Below are 24526 nucleotides of genomic sequence, written 5' to 3' on the forward strand. Positions count from 1 at the left end.
GAGCTATAAGACTATAAGACATGTTATGTACAATGTTTTATGTAAGCCATATGGTAAGCACAAGAGAAAAGTCTATAGTAGGCACATAACAGTAAAGACAAATGAAGCAAAATGTAACACTGTAGCAAGTTCCCAGATCCCAACAGAAGACCTGGAGGGAAGAGGAGAGAAGCAAAGATTATAGGGAACACCCATTTAACAAAATGGCAGTATTACTGTCAAGGATACTTTAAAGGAAGGGATGGAAAAAGATATTCTATGTAACTAGCAAACGAAAGAAAGCAGCAGTAGTTATACAGACCATATAATATAGACTTTAAGTCAAAACTGTAGAGATAATGATAAAGGAGTCAGTTCAACAGGGGAAATAATTATAACTATATACGCATGCAACATTGGAACACCTAGATATATAAAACAAAACTGGGGGCATCCAATTTCCTCATTTCAAAACAGAGTACCAAATTACAGTATCAAAACAGTAGAAACACAGGCAGAAGAAAAATGGAACAAAATAGCAGAAATAAACACAAACATTTATATTTAACTGATCTTCAATAAGTGTGCCAAGAATATACAACAGAAGAAAGGATAGTCCTTTCAATAAATGGTGTTGGGAAATCTGGATATCTTCATGCAAAACAATAACAACAGCAACAACAAAACGGACCTCTGCCTCATACCATCACAAAAAATAAACAAAATGGATTAAAGATTCAATTGTTACATCTGAAATGGTAAAACTCCTAGAATAAGCAGGGGAAAACCTTTCTTTTTTTTTCAGTTGGAGAGAACATGGTTTAATTAAAGGCAAAGCTGATTTCAGCAGCTGCAGGGCTTGCACAGACAGGCCAAAACAAAATGGAAAAAAACAAAAACAACAAAAACGAAACTTTACTACACAAAACCAGTTTCTGATAAAGATTCTCCTCTCCCTCATTACTCCACACTGAGGATGATAAGGTGAGGAACCCCGCCCCAGGAAGGGGAAAACCTTTCTAAGAGTCTCTGCAATGATTTCTTGAATGTGACACCAAAAGCATAGGAAAAGCAAAAATAGGTAAGTGGAACTACATTACTTTCTGCACAGCAAACGAATCCATCAATAGAATGAAAAGATAACCTATGAAATGGGAGAAAATATTGGCAAACCATATACCTGCTGAAGGATTAATTTCTAAAATATATAAGGAAGTCATGCAATTCAATTAAAAAAAAAAAACAAGGGAAAAAAAGATTTTAAATAGGCAATGGAAGAAGTTCCCATTGTGGCACAGCAGAAACAAATCTAGTATCCATGAGGATACAGGTTCAACCCCTGGCCTCGCTCAGTGGCTTAAGGATCCAGCGTTGCCATGAGCTGTGGTGTAGGCTGCATGTGCGGCTTGAATCTTGCATTGCAGTAGCTCTGATTCGACACCTAGCCTGAGAACTTCCATATGCTGCTGGTGCGGCCCTAAAAAGCAAAATAAATAAAATAGGCAATGGACCTGAAAAAGACCACTCCCCCCCCAAAGCAGACATACAAATAGCTAATGGGTGTATGAAAAAAAACTTGCTCATTAGGGTAAGGCAAATCAAATCCATGGTGAGTTACCACCTCACATTAGAATGGTTATTATTAAAAAGTAAAAAAGGTTAACTAACAGGTGTAGGTAAGAATGTAGAGAAAGGAGAGCACTTGTATATTGTTGACAGGAATGAAAAGTGGTGCAGCAGCTATGGAATACAGTGTAGAGGTTCCTCCAATATTGAAAGCATAACTAACGTGTGAATGAATTAAAATCAGCATCTAAGTAGATATCTGTTCATTGCAGCATTATTAAAAATAGTTAAGATAAAGAAACAACTCAAGTGGCCATCACAGAGGAGTAGAGTGGTGTAGACATAAGAGAGATTATCCAACCTCAGAAGAAAGAAATCCTTTCATTTGTAAGAACATAGATGAACCTGGAAGACATTATGCTAAATGAAATTAGTTAAGTCACAGAAGGCCAAGTACTGCATGATTCCACTAAGATGAAGTATCTTAAATGACCAAACTCATAGATGCAGAAAATACAATAGTGATTGCCAGGGTCTGAGTGTAGGAGAGACAGGGAGTTACTGTGGAGTGAGTATAAAGTTTCAGTTATGCTAGATGAATAATTTCTAGAGATCTGCTATACACCATAGTGTCTGTAGTTAAAACAGAATGGTAATGTGCACTTGCAATTTTGTTAAGAGGGTCGATCTTGTGTTCATTGTTCTTACCACAAAAGAATTTTTTTAAAAAGACCCAGGGAAGCTCTGGGAGTTGCTGGATATTTCTGTTACCTTGATTGTGGTGATGGTTTCATGGGTATTTACCTATTTCCAAACTCATCAAATTGTACAACATTACATGTCTGTTCTTTTAATGTCAATTTTACTCAATAAAGCTGTTCTAAAAATTGGGTCCTTTTCCTCTAGACTTTGAAAAATAAATAGACCTTGATTCTGCAGATGCAGCAATCTTATTAATTCAGCTTACTGGATTCCTATTACAGATTAGAAAATAAAAGCTTAGAGAAAGAAAGTAATTTACTACTATTACTACTAAATTATTTATAAGCAGAGCTAATGCTATAACTGTGATCTTCAGCTTCTTAGACAAATGTCCCTTCTTACATTTAACAATTTTGGTCCATTTCAGATTGGCATGATTGTAACAATGAGGGGATCATAGGATTGCTTATGCACCATGTATACTTGTTCCTTAGAACTATAAACCTGAATATATGTTTTCTGTAATTGAAGGAGATGCTATTTCCTACCCTGTTAAATCAGGAAAAAGTAACTCCCATACCTTCCTTTATTAATATTTGACATACTGTTATTCTCGAAGTTTAAGAATTTTCCACAGTATAATCAGACATAAATTCTGCCTGTCTCATTAATAGATGCTGAAACGAGGTAATAATTAAGTACATTGCAGTTTATAAGAACATTTGCTTGCCAGTAAGTTTAATGCTGGTTTTGTTTTGTTCTGTAGAGTGGAATAATTGTTTGGCCTTTGAGTCTATGCTGATATCTTGTTTTTCTTTTGTGGGTAGGCTTATTTTAGTCAGGGCAATCAGGTGGTATGAGAGCATTGCAGGAAGCCAAAACCCTGGAAATAAAGACCATCTTCACCCCGAAAAAAAAAATATTCAACACCATTTCATAAGAAGACATTTAACAAACTAGGAGTAGAAAGAAACTGCTGTGACTTAATAAAGGCTGTCTATGAAAAGTTCACAGTTACTAATCACATTCAGTGTTGAATGATTGAAAAAATCAGGAATAATACAAGGATGGCTGCTCTTGCCACTTATATACTTAGCAGAAAGTCCTTTCCAGAGCAGTTAGGCAAGAAAAGAAATAAAAAGACGTCAAAATTGAAAAGGAAAATTATGTTTACAGATGACGTGATTTTTTATGTATTAAACTGATTATTAGACACACTTAGTAACTGTAAAAGGTAATAAATTCCACGAAATTGGAGAATTCAAAATCAATACTCAAAATCAGTTTTGTGTGTATATATTTACAATGAATAATCCAATAAGGAAATTAAGAGGATAGTTTGAGGATAAAAAATAAGGACCTATTGTATAGCATAGAGAACCGTATTCAATATCCTGTAATAAACCATAATGGAAAAGAAAAAATTAAAAACAATTACAGTAGCCTCAAAAAGATTAAATACTCAGGAATAGGGGAGTTCCCGTTGTGGTGCAGTGGTTAACGAATCCGACTAGGAACCATGAGGTTGCGGGTTCGGTCCCTGCCCTTGCTCAGTGGGTTAACGATCCGGCGTTGCTGTGAGCTGTGGTGTAGGTTGCAGACGCGGCTCGGATCCCACGTTGCTGTGGCTCTGGCGTAGGCCTGTGGCTACAGCTCTGATTGGACCCCTAGCCTGGGAACCTCCATATGCCACAGGAGCAGCCCAAGAAATAGCAAAAAGACAAAAATAAAAAAAAAAAATACTCAGGAATAAATTTAACCAAGGAGGTGAAAGACTTGTATACTGAAAAGTCCAAAACACTGTTGACAGAAATTAATGAAGAAACTAATTAATGACATCCACTGTACAAGATTACAGGACATAATTTGTTAAATGCCAACATTAACCTGAAGAGATTTATAGAGTCTTGCTATCAAAATCCCAATGATGGGTATTTTTTTTTGCATTTTTTTTCCTTTCAGTAATAGAATTTTATATATATATATATATATATATATATATATATATATATATAGTATATATGTGTGTGTGTGTGTGTATGTGTGTGACAAGACGACTATATATATAGTCTTTTTGTCTTTCCTAGGGCTGCACCCTTGGCATATGGAGGTTCCCAGGCTAGGGGTCCAACCGGAGCTGCAGCTGCGGGCCCCTGCCACAGCCACGTGCCAGATCCAAGACACATCTGCGACCTACACCACAGCTCACAGCAACAATGAATCCTTAACCCACTAAGTGAGGTCAGGGGTCGAACCCGCAACCTCATGGTTCCAAGTCGGATTCGTTAACCACTGAGCCATGAAGGGGACTCCAAAGTAACAGAATTATAAAATACCAAACAATTAGCCAATACAATTTTGAAAGAGGTCAAAGTTGGAGGTATTACACTTCCAGACTTCAAAACTTATTACAAAGCTACAGTAATCAAAGTGTGGTACAGGCACATATACCAATGGAATAGAATATAAAGAAAGAAAGAAATCTTCCTATGTATGATCAAATAACCTTTTATGAGGGTGCAAAGACAATGTGGAGAGTCTTCAGAAAATGTCGTTGGGAAAAATCAGGTACCCACATGTGCAAGAACAAAGGTTATCCTACACTGTACATAAAAACTAACTAAAAAATGGCCCAATGACCTAAATGTGAGGTAAAACTATTATAAAACTCCTAGAAGAAAATACAGGGGAATACTTTTTTTTTTTTTTTTTTCAGGCCACACCTGAGGCATATGGAAGTTCCCAGGCTAGGGGTCGAATCAGAGCTGCAGTTGCCGGCCTCTACCACAAACATAGTGACTTGGATCTGAGCCGCATCTGTGACCTACACCACAGCTCACAGCAACACCAGATCCCAGACCCACTGAGCAAGGCCAGGGATTGAACCCGCATCCTTATAGATACTAGCTGCATTCCACTGCACCACGATGGGAACTCTGGGGAATACCTTTATGACACTGGACTTTGTAATGATTTTTTTTGGATATTAATAAAACCTGGGCAATAGAAGTAAAAACAGACAGGTGGTTACATCAAACTTAAAAACATTTGAGCATCAAAGGATACAATCAAGAAAGTGAAAAGATGACCTATGGAATGGGAGAAAATACGTCACTAAATTGTTAGGGCTTAATATCTAGAATTTATGAAGAACTCAACAAGAAAATTCAAATAACCAAATTTTAAAATGAGCTGAGGACTTGAATAGACATTTCTCCAAAAAAAAAAAAAAAAAAGATGGCCAGTATTCATAAGAAAAAATAATACCACTCATCATTAGAAAAATACAAATCAAACCTAGAATAAAAAATTGCTGCACCCATTAAAATAATGGTTACTGTCAAAAAACATTTTTGTCTTTACACATTTGGAAAAGATATGTGGCATCCTTTTGGATTTTTGTGGCATCATAAAATGGTGCAACCACCATGGAAAAATATATACAAGTGCCTCAAAAAATTAAAAAAGGAGATCAAGATGACAGAGTAGGACATGGAGCTCACCTTCCACCAATTAAAAAAAAAAATAGATCTACATCTAGAACGTTTCTCCCAAATAAAAGCTGACAGATCTCTTATTCTTTACACAACAAAAGCTGCAAGAAAGATTCCACTGTGTGACTGTGTAGGACAACAGGCAAAAAATCTAAAAGGGAATCAGGAAGGGACCTGTGTGTGCCCCTGAGAAGGCGTCATCCTGGGAACCTCCTTCACTGAGAGGCCTGCTGGGACAGATAGGGCAGTGCGGTGGCATGGAATTTGCCCAAGAGGAGTGTGCTGGACAGGGCAGAGAGGGACTGCAGCTAAGTCGTTGCACTCCCAACTCAAAACACATGCCGGCTGGTGTGTGCAGCAGCTGGGGGTGGAAATCAGGCTTCCAGGAGAGGACTTGGTTTTGACTGTGTGGAGATAGCCCAAAGGGCTTGGAGTGTGGTCCAGGCCACAGCCTGTGCACAGGTAAGAGCTAGACCCAGAATAGAAGCTCATGGGTCTGCTATAGCAGCCTCATTGTCAGCAAGCTAATTGTGGGGCTTGGCTCTGGCTGCAGTGGGCGTTGGGAATGTGCATGTATTGGGCTGATGTGCAGCCCATTATCACTGTTCCTGTAGCTAAGATGGATCAGGGAATGGCGCCAGTAGCAGTGGAATTAGTGGGTGGGCACACATGGAGGTGACTTATACATCTGAGCCAACTGTTGGCACTTCCACAGCAGGCACAGCTTCAGCAGACCTTGGGAACTTGTGCACTCAAAGTGTATATGCACCAGGGTTGACATCTAAGGTGATGTGCACCCTAAGCAGAGACTGGTCCAAGGATGGCACCAACAGAAGTGGATTTTGTGGACTTGCACATCAGGTGGTGTCAAAGAGTCACATGTCCTGGGGACACTTTCTGGGGAGGAATGCACAGCTGCTCCTTTTTGAGAAGGAGCAATTTTGTTCCACTTACTTCACACCACAGCTTGGAACAGGATCTAGAGCTTTTATTCCAACACTGGGGAACAAGACCCTGCCTCCAACAGGGCTGTGACAACTACAGAGCAAAGATAAAGCCCTGCCCAACTTCCAGTGCTGGCTTCAGTCACCACAACACTCACTGCGCCTCTTAAAAAAGGGACAAGCAGGAGTTCCTGTCGTGGCGCAGTGGTTAACGAATCCGACTAGGAACCACGAGGTTGAGGGTTCAGTCCCCGCCCTTGCTCAGTGGGTTGACGATCCGGCATTGCCGTGAGCTGTGGTGTAGGTTGCAGACATGGCTCGGATCCTGTGTTGCTGTGGCTCTGGCGTAGGCCGGCGGCTACAGCTCCGATTCAACCCCTAGCCTGGGAACCTCCATATGCCGCAGGGGTGGCCCAAAGAAATAGCAAAAAGACAAAAATAAATAAATAAATAAGGTCACAATAAAATAGATATTAAAAAAAAAAAAGGGACAAGCAGCACACTTTGAAGAAAGATGTGGCAGCTGTACCACAAATAGCCCTCACACAGAAAGTATTGGAGTCACGTAGTCTACACAGGAACAGTCCCACATAAAAACAGCCCTTCAGGACAACCATAGATAACAGTTTCTCCTATATTCATAGAGGCAGGGAAAGATGGGTGAAATGAAAGCGCAGAGGAACTACGTCCAGTTAAAAGAAGAAGATAAATTCCTTGAAAGAACAATGAAACAGACCTCTCCAGTCTTCCAGACCCAGGGCTGAAAAAGAAGTTAATAAAAATGCTGAATAAATTAAAACAATAAAATGGGGGTAGTAATAGTCATTAGACAAAACGGACTTTAAAACAAAGGCTATTAGACAAAGAAGGACACTGATGATTTAAAAAAATAATACAGGAAAAAGACATTACACTTGCTAACATATATGCGCCCAACATAGAAACACTGAAATACATAAAACGAAGACTTACACAAAGGGAGAAACTAATGAGAATACAATAACAGTAGAAGGTTAACACCCTTCTACTGACATTGATGGACAGGTCTTCCAGACAGAAAATTACTACAGCCACAGAGATCCTAAATGACACAGAAGAGTAGTTAGACTTAATTGATAGCTACAGAAAACTACCCCCCCCCCAAAAAAAAGAACATACTTTTTTCAAGTCCACATGCAGCATCCTCTACGATAGGCCATAGGCCACATACTAGGACACAAAACAAACCTCAGCAAATTCAAGAGAACAGAAATTCTTTCAAGAAATTATCTTCTGATCACAGTAGCATGAAATTAGAAATCAACCACAGACAGAAAAACAAGAACGATGACAGAGACTAAATAACAGGCTACTAATAAACCAATGGGCCAATTTAAAATATACCTCAAAAGACAAATGACAATGAAAACACAATCATACAAAATCTATGGGACGCAGTAAAAGCAGCTCTAAGAGAGTTCATAGTGATACAGGAATTCCTCAATAAAATAAGAAATATCTCAAGTAAACAACCTAACCTACCACCTAAGAGAATTAGAAAAAGAACAATCTAAAGTAAGCAGACAGAAGGAAATAATAAAGATCAGAGAGAAAATGAGTTCCTGGCTCAGTGTTTAACGAATCCAACTAGGAACCATGAGATTGTGGGTTCAATCCCTGGCCTTGCTCAGTGGGTTAAGGATCTGGTGTTGCCGTGGCTGTGACATAGGCGGGTGGCTGCAGCTCTGATTAGACCCCTAGCCTGGGAACCTCCATATGCCATGGGAGCGGCCCTAGAAAAGGCAAAAAGACCAAAAAAAAAAAAAAAAGATCAGAGAGAAAATAGATTGGGGGGAAAAAGTCAATAAAAACCAAGAGCTGATTTTTTTACTTGATAGACAACAATCAACAAACCTCTGGCCAGTCTCACCAAGAAGAAAAGAGAGGATCCAAACACACAAAATAAGAAATGAAAGAGAAGAAATAACAATGGATACCAAGAGAGAGTCGTAAGAGGGTACCATGAACAGTTATATACTCCCCCAAAATGGACAACCTAGAAGAAATGGACAACTTTCTAAGAACATACATCCCAAGAAAACTGAATCAAGAGGAAGCAGATAATTTGAACAGACCAATCACTAGAAGTTAAATAGAATCTATACTTAAAAAAAAAACCCTGCAAATGAATGTCCAGGACATGGCTTCATTGAGGAATTCTATCAAACATACAAAGAACTGGTACAGATCTTCCTGAAACCCTCTGAAAAGACTGACCAGAAGGCAACATTCCTAAAATCATTCTATGAGGCCACCATCACCCTGATACTGAAACCACTTTTTCTCTTTGATAAATGTAGATGCAAAAATCCTCAACAAAATATTAGCAAACTCGATCTAACAACACATAAAAAGAATCATACACTGTGAACAAGTTGGATTCATTCCAGAGTGACAGGGATGGGTTCAACATATGTAAATCAATAGACCACATCAATAAAAGACAAAAACCAATTCTCTCAATGGATGCACAAAAAGCATTTGATAAAATTCAACGTTCATGTTTAAAAAAAAATCTCACCAAAGTGGGTATAAAAAACATATCACAACACAATAAAAGGCATTTATGACAAAGTCAATATCATAATACTGAAAAGATGAAAGTTTTCCCACTAAATTCTGGACAAAGATGCCTAGTCTCACTACTTATAATCAACATAGTATTGGAAGTCCTAGCCTGTCATAGCAAACAGACAAGAAAAGTTATCAGAATTGGAAAGGAAAAGGTAAAAGTCATTATATGTAGATGACATGATACTCTACATAAAAAAAATCTAAAGACTCCACACAAAAACTTAGAAATGAATGTAGCAAGGTAGCTGGTTACAAAATTAATATATCACACTCTCTTGTCTTTCCCTTCTTCCCTCCCTCTCTTTCTTTCATCATTTTTGGCTTCCCCGGCATATGGAGCTCTTGGGTCAGGGATTGGAGCCACAGTCACAAACTAAGCTGTGGCAACACCAAATCCCTAACCCACTGTGCCGGGCTGGGCACTGAACTTGCATCTAGTGGCTCTCAAGATGCCACCGATCATGTTGTACCACAGTGGGAGCTCCTGTTGCATTTCTTATAGTAAGCAAAACATCATGGTATTGGTGCTGAAACAAACGTTCAGTGGGACATAATAGAGAGCCCAGAAATAAACCCACACCTACCTTCAATTAATCTTTGACAAAGGAGAGAAGAATACACAATGGAGAAAGGACAATTTCTTCAGTAAATGGTGTTGGGAAAGCTAGACAGCTTGCATGTACATCAATGAAGGTAGAACACACCTTCACACCATACACAAAAATAAGCTCAAAATGCCTTAAAGACTTTTTTTTTTTTTTGCTTTCTAAGGCCACACCCACGGCATATGGAGGTTCCCAGGCTAGAGGTCGAATTGGAGCTATAGTTGCCAGCCTATGCCACAGCCACAGCAACATCAGATCCAAGCTGTGTCTGCGGCCTACACCACAGCTCATGACAACACCAGATCCTTAACCCACTGAACGAGGCCAGGGATCGATTCTGCAACCTCATTGTTCTTAGTTGGATTCGTTTCTGCTGCGTCATGACAGGAACTCTGGTTTAAAGACTTAAAATGTGACACCTTAAAACATCTAGGAGAGAACATAGACAAAACATTCTCTCAATGGTATTACTTTCTTAATTAGTCTCACAAGGCAAAAGAAATAAAAGCAAAAATAAGTAGGATCTAATTGAACTTCAGAGTTTTGCACAGCAGAAAGTTTTTGCAAACAATGTTACTGATAAGGTTAATTTCCAAAATGCAGGTACAGCTCATGCAACTCATTATCAAAAAACAAAACAACCCAGTCAAAAAATGGGCAGAAGTCCTATATGGACATTTCTCCAAAGAAGACCTACAGATGGCCAAGAGGCAAATGAAATGATACTCAGCAATGCTAATTATTAGAGAAATGCAAATCAAAATCACCTCACACTGTTTAGAATGACAATCATCAGTCTACAAATAATTAAGCTAGAGAGGGTGTGGAGAGAATGGACCCCTCATACACTGTTGGTGGGAATGTAAATTGGTGAAGCCACTATGGAAAACAGTATGGCGGTTCCTTAAAAAACCAAAAATAGAGCTACCACATGACCCATCAATCCCACGCTTGGGCATATATCCTGCAAAGATGAAAACTCTAATTCAAAAATATACCTGCACATCAATGTTCATAGTGGCACTATTTATAATAGCTGAGACAGGGACACGACACTTACAAGTGTCCAACAGTTGAATGGTTAAAGAAGATTATACATAAATACCATAGAGGAATATTGCTCAGACATTTAAAAATACTGCTATTTATTACAATATGGATGGACCAAGAGATGATCATACTTAGTGAATTTAGAGAAAGGCAATTATATGATATCACTTATATGTGGAATCTAAAAAAAAAAATACAAATGAATTACAGAAGAGGAAACTGACTCACAGACAAAGAAAACAAAGGGGAAGATATGGGATTAACACATAGCACATATATAGAATAAACAATGACTTACTGTATAGTGCAGGGAAGTATATTCAGTATCTTGTAATAATGTATAATGGAAAAGAATCTGGAGTATAACTGAAATATATGTATGTGTGTATCTGAATTGCCTTATTGTACACCTGAAACTAACACAATATTGTAAGTCAACTATCATTCAGTTAAAAAAAGAACTACCATATGATCCAGCAGTCCAACTTCAGAGTATATACATCCCAAAGAATTGACAGCAAAGTCTTGGAGTTCCCGTCATGGCGCAGTGATTAACGAATCCGACTAGGAACCATGAGGTTGTGGGTTCGATCCCTGCCCTTGCTCAGTGGGTTAACGATCCGGCGTTGCCGTGAGCTGTGGTATAGGTCGCAGACACGGCTTGGATCCCGCGTTGCTGTGGCTGTGGCATAGGTCGGTGGCTACAGCTCCGATTAGACCCCTAGCCTGGGAACCTCCATATGCCGCTGGAGCGGCCCAAGAAATGGCAAAAAAAAAAAAAAAAAAAAAAAAAAAGAAAGAAAGCGAAGTCTTGAGACACTGTACACCTATGTTCATAGCACTGTTTAAAATAACACTCTCTAAAGGCTGAGCTCAGCAGAGGAAGATTTTAATAATCTGGTGGATACTGGATGACCCATTTTTCTGGATACCAGACAGCTGCCTTGTGTCATCCTGCGCTGCAGTTTTCAGCCTCCTTAGTCTCCAGAATCATGAGGCAATTACTCAAAATAAATCTCCCTCTAATGTATCCGCTTAGACAAAATGTATTGGTTCTGGTTTTCTGGAGAACAAGATTTTTTTTTTTCGATAAATGAGATAATTTGGAGAAGTGGCATATTTAAAATATTGCGTGTCCTCACATAAGAACATGAGGACTTCTTTCTGCCACGTGAGGATATCGTGAGAAAGTAGCTCCCTACAAGCCTGAAAAAGAGCTCTCACCAGAAAGTGAACCCTGAAGGAAACCTGATCTTGGACTTTCCAATCCGCAAAACTGAATGTAGAAAAAAGATGCAATATGTGGCAAAAAAAAAAAAAAAAAAAAAAAGGCGGGGGAGGGGAGGGGGGTGTAAACAACTAATGACTGAAAGGAGACTAGATGGCTGAGTAGAAGGACTTTGAACTTGCCAACTCTCATGAGCACATGAGAATCTCACAAATAGCTCCTGAATATTATCAGTAAAAAAACCTGTAACCTACCCAAAAAGATATTCTACATCCAAAGACATAAAGAAGAAACAAAGCAAGACGGTAAGAGGGGTGGGGGGGTGCACTCATGATATAATTAAACAATTATATTGCACATGTTCTCCCACAGGAGTGAGAGTTTTGAGTCCCATGTCAAGCTCCCCAGCCTGGGAGTCTGGCATCAGGAGGTGCAGCCCTCAGAGCATTTGGCTTTGAGGCCAAAGGAGCTCCCGAGGACTGGGGAAAACAGATTTCCCTCTCGGAGGGCACACACAAAGTCCCGTAGGCACTGAGACCCAGGGCAAAAGCAGTGACTCATAGGTTCCTGGACTTCTAATGAAGCCTGGTCTTGGAGGGTCTCTTGGGGTGGTGGGGGACAACTGTGGCTCACACTGGGGACATAGACACTGGTGGCAGAGCTATTGGAAAGTATTTATGTGAACTCTTGTTGGAGGCAGACATCTCACATAGGTCATTAGCACCAAGACTGCATGACAGCCTGTAGGTTGGTTCTGTTGCTCCCAGCAGGGCAGGAATACAGCCCCACCTGTCAGCAGACAGGCTACCCTAAAGTTTTCCTGAGCCCAAAGCCACCTGTGGACTTGCCCCTTGACATGGCCCTGCCCACCAGAGGGCCAAGACTCAGCTCCACCCTCCAGTTGGCAGGTACCAGCGCCTCCTGTCAGGAAGCCTGCAGACTAGACTGAAGAATATTCAGGGAAGAAAAGCCAGTCTTTTCAGTAAGTGGTGCTGGGAAAACTGGACAGCTAAGGATGACATCAGAATATTCTCTAACACCAAACACAAAAATAAACTCAAAATAGATTGAAAATCTAAATGTAGGACCAGATACTGTAGAATTCCTAGAGGAAAACACAGGCAGAACATCCTTTGATACTAATTGCAACAATGTCTTTTTGGATCCCTCTCCTAGAGTAATAGAAATAAAAATAAAAATAAATAAATGGGACTTTAATTAAACTTAAAAGTTTTTGCACAGAAATGGAAACCATAAACAAAAATGAAAAGGCTACCTACAGAATGGGAGAAAACCCTTGCAATGATGTGATCAAAAAGGGATTAATTTCCAAAATAGGGAGTTCCCTGGTGGACTTAGTGGTTAAGGATTTGGTGTTGTCACTGCTCTGGCTCGTGTTCAGTCCCTAGCCTTGAAGTTCTGCATGCTGTGGGCATGGCCAAAAATATTTTTTTTTTTTTACAAAATAGACAAACAGCTCATACAACTCATTATCAAAAAAAACTAGGGAGTTCCTGTCGTGGCGCAGTGGTTAACGAATCCGACTAGGAACCATGAGGTTTCGGGTTCGGTCCCTGCCCTTGCTCAGTGGGTTAACGATCTGGCGTTGCCGTGAGCTGTGGTGTAGGTTGCAGACGTGGCTCGGATCCCGCGTTGCTGTGGCTCTGGCGTAGGCCGGTGGCTACAGCTCCGATTCAACCCCTGGCCTGGGAACCTCCATATGCCGCGGGAGCGGCCCAAGAGATAGCAACAACAACAACAGCCAAAAAAAAAAAAAAAAAAAAAAAAAACTAAACAATCCGGTGAAAAAATGGGCTGAAATAAACATTTCTCAAAAGATACATAGATGGCCAACAGGCACCTGAAAAAAAAAAGAAAAACGTTAGAGAAATGCAAATCAAAATCACAATGAGGTACCACCTCACACCAGTCAGAATGGCCATCCTCAAAAAGTCTACAAATACTAAATGCTGGGGAGGGTGTGGAGAAAAAGGAACTCTCCTACACTGCTGGTGGGAATGTAGATTGGTACAGCCACTACGAAGAACAGCATGGAGGTTCCTTAAAATACTCAGATTACCATAAGATCCTGCAATCCCACTCCTAGGCATATATTCAGAGAAAACTGTAATTTGAAAAGATACATGCACCCCAATATTCATTGCAGCATTATTTACAATAGCCAAGACATGGACACAACCTAAATGTCCACTGACAGATGAATGGATAAGGATGTGGTATATATGTCTATATAATATTACATTACTGAGCCTTAAAAAGAATGAAATAATGCCATTTGCGGAAACATGGATAGACCTAGAAATACAAAGTGAAGTAAGCCAGAGAAAGACAAATAGTATATAATATAGATTATATGTGGAATCTAAAATATAAAGATATAAATGAATTTATTTACAAAGCAGACATTGACACAGAGACATAGAAAACAAACTTATGGTTACTAAAGGGGAAGAGGGGTGGGTGGAGGAATATACTAGAAGAGTTTGGGATTAATATATACACGCTACTATATATAAAATAACCAACAAGGATCTACTGTATAGCACAGGTAACTATGCTCAGTATTTTATAACCTATAAGGAAAAATAATATATATATAGTAACATGAAAGAATATTGTAATCAATTTGCTGTATACCTGAAACAACACTGTAAATCAACTATACTTCGATAAATAAATTTAAAAAATGAATCTTTGATTTTTAGAAAATATTTTAATTTACTGCCCTACCATGAAAACAAACAAAGGTATTTTTGCAACACAATTCCACTATTCTCTATCCTCCCCTCTAATCTTTCCTATTGATCTTGCTCTCAGCATAGATAGATATCAAATTCTCACAGTGGTTAAGGTTTGCTATTTGAAGTGAAGGGAGGAGCATCCTCCTCCTTTAAAAGAGAAGTGGTATCTCCGTGTGCTCCTTTCTTGAAATGAAATTGCTTTACAAGACTCTTACCTGCAGCTCTTAACTCTTTAGACCCACATCTAGGTTGAGAGCCTCAAGAGTTACCAAATTCACTTCTAGGCACTTCAAATAAGTATCTTCATTTTGTGTCTTACAACTCACTTTAATATCTGCAGTCTATCAAATCTTGCTGTCTCAGTTGATACTTCCAGTTTCAGATCCTGACATACGCTGCTACCTCCTCCTGGGATCATCAGGACAAGGTATTACTGTGTGTGTGTATGGATGACTCTTATTTAAGACCCAGGTAAAGCAACACCTCCTCTGGGAAGTATTTTATATCCTCTGCCACCAGGCTAAGCTAACCATTCCTCTTAAGGGTGTACAGTGCATTCCATATAAACTATTACATTTTTTTTTGCCACACTGATTTGCTCTGGAAGGAAAGGTTCAAATCTTCCTTTCACCAACCCTATCATCTTAAGAGTGTTCTTGACCTTTTTATTCCAATAGCCTCTAGAATGCATTTTTAAAAAAACATTTTTATATAGAAAACGCTGTACATAATTCAGGCTTAGAATTTGATGAATTCAAAATAAGTATTCAACCATTATACCATTAGAATAATCTTTGTCAATCTTTGTCAATTTCCCGAAGATTCCCCCCACTTTCTTTTTGGGTCTGTGGTAACATTTGACATAAAGATACACTATTTTCATACACTTCCAAGTATAAAATAGTATTATTGTATGTATACACCATGCTGTACAGCTCTCTAGAATTTATCTTGTATAGTCAAAGCTTTGTGCTCTCTGACTAAAACCTGTATGTTTTCCTCTCAGCTCATTTCCTGGAAACCACCATTCCACTTTCTGTTTCTATGATTATAACTATTTTGATTCATCATGTTAAGTGGTATCATGTAATTTTTGTTCTTCTATGTCTGGCTTATTTCAGTAACCAGAAAGTCCTCCAGTTTATCCAAGTAACTGCAGAAGATAGGATTTCCCTTTTTAAGGCTGAATAATATTCCATTGTGTGTATATGCTACATTTTATCTGTATCTATCAAGTCGACCATGTAGTGTTTAGCCTTCATTCTATTAATGTAGTGTTCCACACTGTTTTGCATATGTTGAGCTATTCTTGCATCGCAGGGATACATCCTCCTTGATCACAGTATATGGTCTTCTTAATATGTTGTTGAATTCAGTTTGCAGATGTTTTGTTGAGGATTTTTCATCTATGCTGATCAAGGATTTTGGTCTATAGTTGTCTTTTGGTGTCTTTGGCCTTGCTATCAGGGTGATGTTGGCCTTCTAAAAAGTTATTTGGAAGTGTTCCCTCTTCTTTTTGTTTTGGAAGAATTTTTTTTTTTTCCCCAAAGGATTGATAATAATTGTTCTTGATTTTTTTCCATTTTTTATTTTTGTTTTTTTAGGGTTGCACCTGCAGCATACGGAAGTTCCCAGGTTAGGGATCAAAATGGAGCTGCAGCTACCACAGCCACAGCAGATCTCAGCCACATCTGCGACCTGTGCCACAGCTTGTGGCGAAACCAGATCCTTAATCCACTGAGTGAGGTCAGGGATCGAACCAGCATCCTCATAGATCCCAGTCAGGTTCTTAACCCACTAAGCCACAATGGAACCCCGTATTATTTTCCATTTTTAAATAAAACCTGAAATATAGCTGACTTACAATGATTCTTTAAATGTTTGGTACAATCCACCTGTGAAGCTGTCTGGTCCTAGGCTTCTTGAAAGGATTTTTATATGTGATCCAATCTCATTATTCCTGATGTTTAGGCTGCTGGGATCTAGGTCTGCTGGAGTGAGTCTGGACCCTGGATCTGTGACAAAGTAAAACACTCACATCACTCTTTTCCTCTCGAGGGTTCCTGAGTGGAGGGAGTCTCTCAGTACTCATCTAAATGGGTTTGAGCAAAAGGCGATGCAGGTCAAGTGGAACTGCTGATCTTGCCCCCTTCAGTGCACCTTTTCTCACGTCTGTGCTTCACCCGAGCACTGTAATCTCTCACCTGGACACCAGAGCTTTCAAGAAGGTATTTCTGTGTGTGGATCATTGTCAAATTGGAGTTTCTGTGAGAGAATAAAGGCTAGAACCTCCCATTCCACTATCGTGCTGGTGTCACTCTGTTTATGTCTTAACTAAGCAAAGTCTTTTCACATCTGAAGTCAAATAACATGAAGGGATTCATTCTAAGCTCCCCTAATGGCATCCAATGATGAAGTTTCCTTAAAAGGCACCATCTTAAAATGAAGATAAAGTTCAAGGAAATAATCTGATTTGCTGCAACAGAAAGAAATGGTACGGAGCTAATCCAAGTTGGAAATCTGGGTCTAGCTCTCTCTAGTATCTTTGCTGTCTAACCACAAAGCTTCACAAGATTGCCAGAAAGTCTAAACTCCAGGCACAGACTTAGATGATGATGGTAAGACCAGGATGAAGTAGCAACATCAGTGGAGACCAAAATTGTCAGCTCTCACACCCAGGGTGCAGTGGATTCTGTTCTCAGTTTTGTCATATATTAAACCATTTACTCTCACTACAGCCCTATGAGGAAAGTACTGTCTGATTAAATTATCTATTATTACCAAAGCGGAAACTGAGGCAGAGAAAGATGCACAGGTCTGTACCGCTCCTAGCTAGTAGAGCTGGGATTTGATACTGGGTGTTACGGCTCCAGGACAGGGGTCAGAGCATTACACTAAGCAGGAAAGACCTCACAGCTCTGTCAGGAGCCAGCAGCCTTGGTGAGAATAAGCCATGGAGGTGGGAGGGAGAGGCAAATGAGGTTTTAACCATGGGGAACAGGAGAACAATGGAGGGCCATTTTGATGCTTCATAAAGTAGTAAAAAATATTGTTTCCTACAGTGAGGGTCCTATTGTGGTAACTAAAAGACAACTGTTAAGTGAAGGCCTTTCCATATTTACCTGCTTATCTCATGTGAACCTGCTAGTATTTTATGAGATGTGACTTGAGCATGAAAGCTTTCCTACACTTTGACACACTCACAGGGCTTCTCTCCAGTGTGAACATTTGTGTGTTGACTTAGATTAGAGTTGTAGCAAAAGCCTTTCCCAAGAGATTTAGCATTCCTGTGCTTTTTGCCTACTGTGGGTCATATGACGAATACAAGATGAGTGCTGGTTGAAGGCCTTTCCATATTTATTGTATTCACAGGGCTTCTCTCCAGTATGGATCCTCAAGTGTTGACTCAAATTAAACGTGGAGCAAAAGGTTTTCCCACATTCTTTTCACTTAAAGGATTTCTCGCCAGTGTGAATCCACTCTGACAGAACCAGAGTGGTAGGAGAAAGACTTTCTCCATTTACTGCACTCACAGGGCTTCTCTGCAGTGTGAATTTCATGTATTGACTCAAATCTGTCACAAAAGGCTTTCCCACAGACTTTGCACACAAAGGGTTTTTCTCTAGTGTGGGTCCTACAATGCTTAATAAAAGCAGACTGTTAGGTGAAAGCCTGTCCACACTTACTAAGCTCACAGGGCCGCTCTTCAGTGTGAATCCATTGGTGCTTTGTGAAGAAGAATCTATGTTTGAAAGCTTTTTCGCATTCTTTGCACTCAAAAGGTTTTCCTCCAGTATGAATCCGCTGCTGCTGCATGAGGTCTGAGGTCCCCCCGAGGCCTTCCTACACTGTCTGTACCCATAGGGCTTCATGTCAGCATGAATACAGTTATGCGCAAGATCCTGATTCCTGATATTTCTGCATTCCTTATATCCATGACAGTTCTTCTCTGCATGATTCTTGGGGTCCTTAACTAGTCTGTGTGAGTTGTGTTCCTGGAGAACACCTATTGGAGAAAACTTGCTCCTATAAAACTTTTGAATGTAGACTGTCATCTGTCCCTACCTCATCACATTTAGGGCTCATCTTCCCAGAGCTAGTCTCCTTGTCGGGATCTGGCACAGGACTTAGGATTCCTTCCTGCATTTCTGATGGCCCTTCTTGAATTCTGGTTTCTCCACCCCTGGAGTCCCTTGAAGCTCCCTGTTTTAGCCATAGCTGAAGTGAGGGTCCTTTGGACAAGAGCAGCTGAGAAGGGGCTGGCTTTCTAGTCTCATTTTTCTCTGGCTCCTGAAAGAATTCAGGACATGACAGTAACCTCTGAGTGATGCCAACACAGAAGAAACCAAATTATCACGTTAGAGGGAAAACAAAGATGAAAACATGCCTCTGAGCCTGTTATATTCTCCCATTCTGAAAACCAGCATCTACAATTTTGTTCTTTCCTTTCCTTGAGTTCTTGACGTTTAAAAGGGGAAAACTAAGAGGCCATGGTGCGGCAGAAGATAGAGGGTCTGGCAGGAGAATCCTCCTTGTAGTCCTGAATTGAGGAGGGCAGACAAAATAATGATGATGTTACGTACAGTATGTCCGGCTCTGAGAGAGAACATCTCACCGCAATGCTAAGAGCACAGGTACAGTGCACCAATTCTGGCCCAGACAGGAGAATGAAAGAGAGCACAGAGATTTCCAGGAGGTGCCCCATGAGCTGTTTCCTAACAGAGAGGTAGAAACCGCCTGACAGAGACATGGGAGGGGTGCTGCAGGCAGAAAAGACAGAATGTACGAAATGAGTCCCGAGTGACACTTGGATGCTTAGAGAACTTCGGGGCATGAGACGATGTTGGAGCTAGAGGCAGACAGGGGCAGAGGGCAAGCGGAATTCCAGGGTTCGGACTCAGATGGCAGTGAGCACAGTCATTACCATTCCCCAGACAAGGTTTATAAGGCAGATGTGAGCACGGTCTGGGCAGATACAGTCTGCTACGCCAGAGGAACAGCCAGGTGCAAAGACACCAAACAGATACAATCCAAAGAATGAAAATTACCAAATACCAAATATTAATTCTATACAATCTCTTCCAGAAAACGGAAAAGGATGGAACGCTATTTCACTTTGTGAGGTCATCATTACCTTAATACTAAAACCAAAAACAAATATTAAAAAAGCTACTGACTAATAATACCTCTTAAAATTATAGACACAAATAGGAGTTCCCATCGTGGCTCAGTGGTAACAAACCTGACCAGGATCCGCAAAGATGCAGGTTCGATCCCTGGCCTCACTCAGTGGGTTAAGGATCTGGCGTTGCTGTGAGCTGTGGTATAGGTTGCAGATGCAGCTTGGATCTGGTGTTGCTATGGCTGTGGTGTAGGCTGGCAGCTGTAGCTCTGATTTGACCCCTAGCCTGGGGGGAAAAAAAAGAGATTATAGACACAAATATATTGAAAAACATATTAGCAAACTGAATCCAAGATATGAAAGATAATACATCACTGTGAGAGTCAGTGCAGGAATGAAGGGCTGGATAAACACTTAAAAATAGGAGTTCCCATCGTGGCGCAGTGGTAACGAATCCAACTAGGAACCACGAGGTTGCGGGTTCGATCCCTGCCCTTGCTCAGTGGGTTAACGATCCAGCGTTGCCGTGAGCTGTGGTGTAGGTTGCAGACGCGGCTCGGATCCCGCGTTGCTGTAGCTCTGGCGTAGGCCGGCGGCTGCAGCTCCGATTGGACCCCCTAGCCTGGGAACCTCCATGTGCCGCAGGAGCGGCCCAAGAAAAGACCAAAAAAAAAAACAAAAAAAACTTAAAAATAAATCAATGTAACTGACCTTATTAAAAGACTAAAAAAAAAAAAAAAAGAAAGAAAACTGTTCTTACACCAACAGATGCAGAAAAAAACGAATCAAGAAAATTTCACATTCATTCATGATTTTAAAAAAATAATTCAAAACTACAGAAGATGTTGGTGAGGATATGGAGAAAAGGGAACCCTCCTAACATTGCTGCTGGGACTGTCAATTGGTGCAGTCACTGTGGAAAACAGTGTGGAAGTTTCTCAAAAAACTAAAAACAGAACTACAATATAATCCAGCAATTCTACTCTTGTGTATATATCTGAAGAAAATGAAAACATTAATTCAAAAAGATACACGCACCCTAATGTTTACATCAGCATTCTTTACAATAGCCAAGATATGGAAGCAACCTAAGTGTCCATCAACAGAGGAACAGTTAAAGAATATGTGATATGTGTGTGTTGTATTGTACTAGGGTGGTGAGTACATGCCTCTATGCATTTGTTAAAACCCATAACTGTCAAAACGGAGAGTGAATCTTTTTTTTTTTTTTTTTTTTGTCTTTTTAGGGCCGCTCCCGTGGCATATGGAGGTTCCCAGGCAAGGGGTCAAATCGGAGCTGTAGCCGCCGTCCTACACCAGAGCCACAGCAATGCGGGATCCGAGCCACGTCTGCAACCTACACCACAGCTCACAGCAACGCAGGATCCTTAACCCACTGAGCAAGGCTAGGGATCAAACCTGCAACCTCATGGTTCCTAGTTGGATTAGTTTCCACTGCGCCACGACGGGAACTCCGACGGTGAGTGAATATTAAAAGTGTACAAAGTAAAATCAAACAAAACCAAACCAGAAAGCAGGATATTAGGGGATCTCAGGATGGAATGCAGACCGTGTCTAATGAACCAAATTAAAACTGTATGGCATAGGAAGTTCTTTGTGGTGCAGTGAGTTAAGGAAACAGCACTGCACATCACAACTGCAGCATGGGTTCGATCCCTGGCCTGGGAACTTCCACATACTGCAGGTGTGGCTCAAAAAAAAAAAAAAATGTATAGCATAACCCAAATAAAAGAGGTAGGGGGAAACCAGCTGACCTAAATAATGCTGGAAAATGGTGTTTTGCCTGCACACCATATGGCTAAAACACTGTACTTGGTAAATTTGTTTCCCAGAGATACTATTTTACATGTATAATTGAGTTGAAAAAAATAATTCAATAAATTTCTGATAATGTAAGCAAATTTTGTCATGGTCAGAGAAAGGAGTTACAAATAAGCAAGGAGGGAAGGAACCACATTGTACTAGCTTAGAGTTGAGAAATACTTACACATTCCTATATTCCTTAGGTCTGTTCTGAGAGGGTCTAGAAGCAACACTGCAGCAACAAACCCACCCAACACCTAGATCTTGGTTGCTAAATACAGTCGTCCCTCAGGATCTGTAAGGGATCGGTTCTAGGTATCCCTGCAGATACCAAAAACTGCATATGCTCAACAATCTTATATATAAATGTCACAGTATTTGCAATATAACCTATGCACATCCTCATGTGTGCTTTAAATTATCTGTAGATCACTATAATTCCTAATACAGTACTATGTAAATAGTTGCTGACATGCTGCAAATTCACGTTGCTTTTTGGAACTTCCTGGATTTTTTTTTTTTTTTGTCTTTTTAGGGCCACATCTGTGGCATATGGAAATTCCCAGGCTAGGGGTTGAGTTAGAGTTGCAGCTGCCAGCCTATGCCACAGCCACAGCCACACGGGACCTGAGCTGCATCTGTGACCTACACCATGGCTCATGGCAATGCCAGATCCTTAACCCACTGAGCAAAGCCAGGAATTGAACCTGCATCCTCATGGATACTTGGTCAGGTTCATTACTGCTGAACCACAATGGGAACTCCATTTCTGGATTTTTTTTTCCCCTGAATATTTTCAATCCCTGGGTTGGTTAAATCCATGGATGCAGAACCTATGAATTCAGAGGGCCAATTGTACTGTTAATTTGATAATATTTATCAAATACTACTACTTAGCAAGGGGAAGCAGGGATCCTTGGAGAGAGAGCTCATTCTATGGCAGGGAAAGGGAAAAGAGACAAACTAGAATCCTCTCACACTGCCAGAAAGCAAGAAGGTCCTCAAAAACTAAGGAATAGGGATATGTCAAAGGGACATAGGAGCCAAAGGGAAAGAACTTCCAGTGTCCAAACCTGGAGTGATTTGTGCAAGAAAACAAGTAAGTATTAGGTACTAGATTATAACCCAAAGTATAAAACAAATCCACATGGGTCCACACTGATATGAATACATGATCAATTGGTAAATAAATAAATGTGGGAGAAAAGATAAATAAAGACCCTAAACAACATATGTAGACAGTTCTCCCCCACCTTGAGTAAGGACTGGACTTAGGGACTCACTTCCAATGAGCGAAGGTACAGATAAGGAAAAATAATAACTTCTTGTGAAGAAACCGGGTAGACACTACCTAACCAAGTGCTTAGAGTCACCATCACCAGGAATGTTTTGTGGATATTATGTATCCTTCATATGAGGTGATGAGAAAGACCATTCATCTATGTGATGGTCTTCTCAAAACCCCAAATGCCAGTCTAAACATGAGTAAATGTCAAAGAAACCCAAATTGAATAACATGAGTAAATGTCAAAGAAACCCAAATTGAATAACATCCTACAAGATGCCTGATGAGTGGTCTTCAAAATTGCCAAATAAAATGCAAAACAAGTCAAGCCAATAAAAAACTGTCACAGGCCAAAAGAGACTAAGGAGACGTAAGAACCAAATATAATTCCACACCGGGTACAGAAAAAATTAAGGATGTTGGTGGAAAGCTGGAGCCATCTAAATAGTCTGTTGTTTAATAAATGAAACTTGACATAGGTAACATGATTATATAGATATTAATATAAGGAGGGTAGGTAAAGAAAGAGTGTAAGAAAATTTATGGCTATTTATAGAGCTTTTCTGTAACCCTGAAATGATTCTAAAATAAATACTACTTAAAAATGGATGTTTAGGAGTTCCCACTGTGGCACAGTGGGTTAAGAAGCCGAGTACAGAAAGTGATCAAGATGGTGGAGGAGTAAGACATGGGGCTCACCTTCTCCCACAAACACCTCAAAAAACAAAACAAAAAAACAACCCATCTACACGCAGAATGATTCTCACAGAACATCTACTGAACACTGGCAGAACACGTAAACCTCCAAAAAGGGCAAGGAACCCTCCACATAACTGGTTAGAAGAAAGGGAAAAAAGAAAGAGAAAAAGGATGGGAATAGCGCTCCTGAGAGGGAGCTGTGAAAGAGGAAAGGAACCCACACCCTGGGAAGCCACTGACTGGACAGGGAGATCAGCTGAGGTGGAGGGACTTCAAAGTCTCAGAAAAGTGCAGCAACTGGAATGAAGAGGGCAAAGCCAAGTGAGAGCCATACAGACCATTGGTACCACTGCCCCTGGACACCACAGCCTGAGACACTCAGGTGGGGGCTGGATGCTGAGACTCAGGCTCTGGAGATCAGTTCCAGGGAGAGGACTAGGGTTGGCTGTGTAGAGACAGCCTGAGAGGTGGAGAGGGAGCAGTGTGCCATGCTCTGGGGAGCAGAGCACCACAGCCAAGAGTGTGTGGGAGGAGGCCTGGGCCCAAAAGAGAAGCAAGGTGCCATTGCTGGGAAGGATGAGAGGAGGAGGGACAGGATCAATAGAAACATGTTTCTCTGTGCTCTAGCAGGCTCTCGGGTGGCAGGGTGCCTC

The 24526-nt window shown here is 40.4% G+C and overlaps 1 long non-coding RNA gene and 1 pseudogene across 2 annotated transcripts in view; one reads left to right on the forward strand and one right to left on the reverse strand.

Moving 5' to 3' along the window:
- The window catches only part of LOC110261275 (uncharacterized), a 67155-nt gene that overhangs the window by 39323 nt on the left and 3306 nt on the right, over positions 1 to 24526 (forward strand). The window contains exon 4 of one of the 2 annotated variants that reach the window (XR_014806162.1): positions 17002 to 17138. The exons of the other annotated variant lie outside the window; for it this stretch is intronic. This is a non-coding gene — a long non-coding RNA (uncharacterized LOC110261275). Of the gene's footprint in view, positions 1 to 17001; positions 17139 to 24526 lie in introns of those variants that run through there. 2 annotated transcript variants of the gene reach the window in all.
- LOC146402332 (zinc finger protein 460-like) lies at positions 18256 to 19293 on the reverse strand (annotated as a pseudogene).

This window comes from Sus scrofa, chromosome 6 (assembly GCF_054392235.1).
Source record: "Sus scrofa isolate SSC_HxYL_T2T_F1_AM1 chromosome 6, Sscrofa_HxYL_maternal_Yorkshire_Landrace_v2.0, whole genome shotgun sequence".
NCBI lineage: Eukaryota > Metazoa > Chordata > Mammalia > Artiodactyla > Suidae > Sus > Sus scrofa.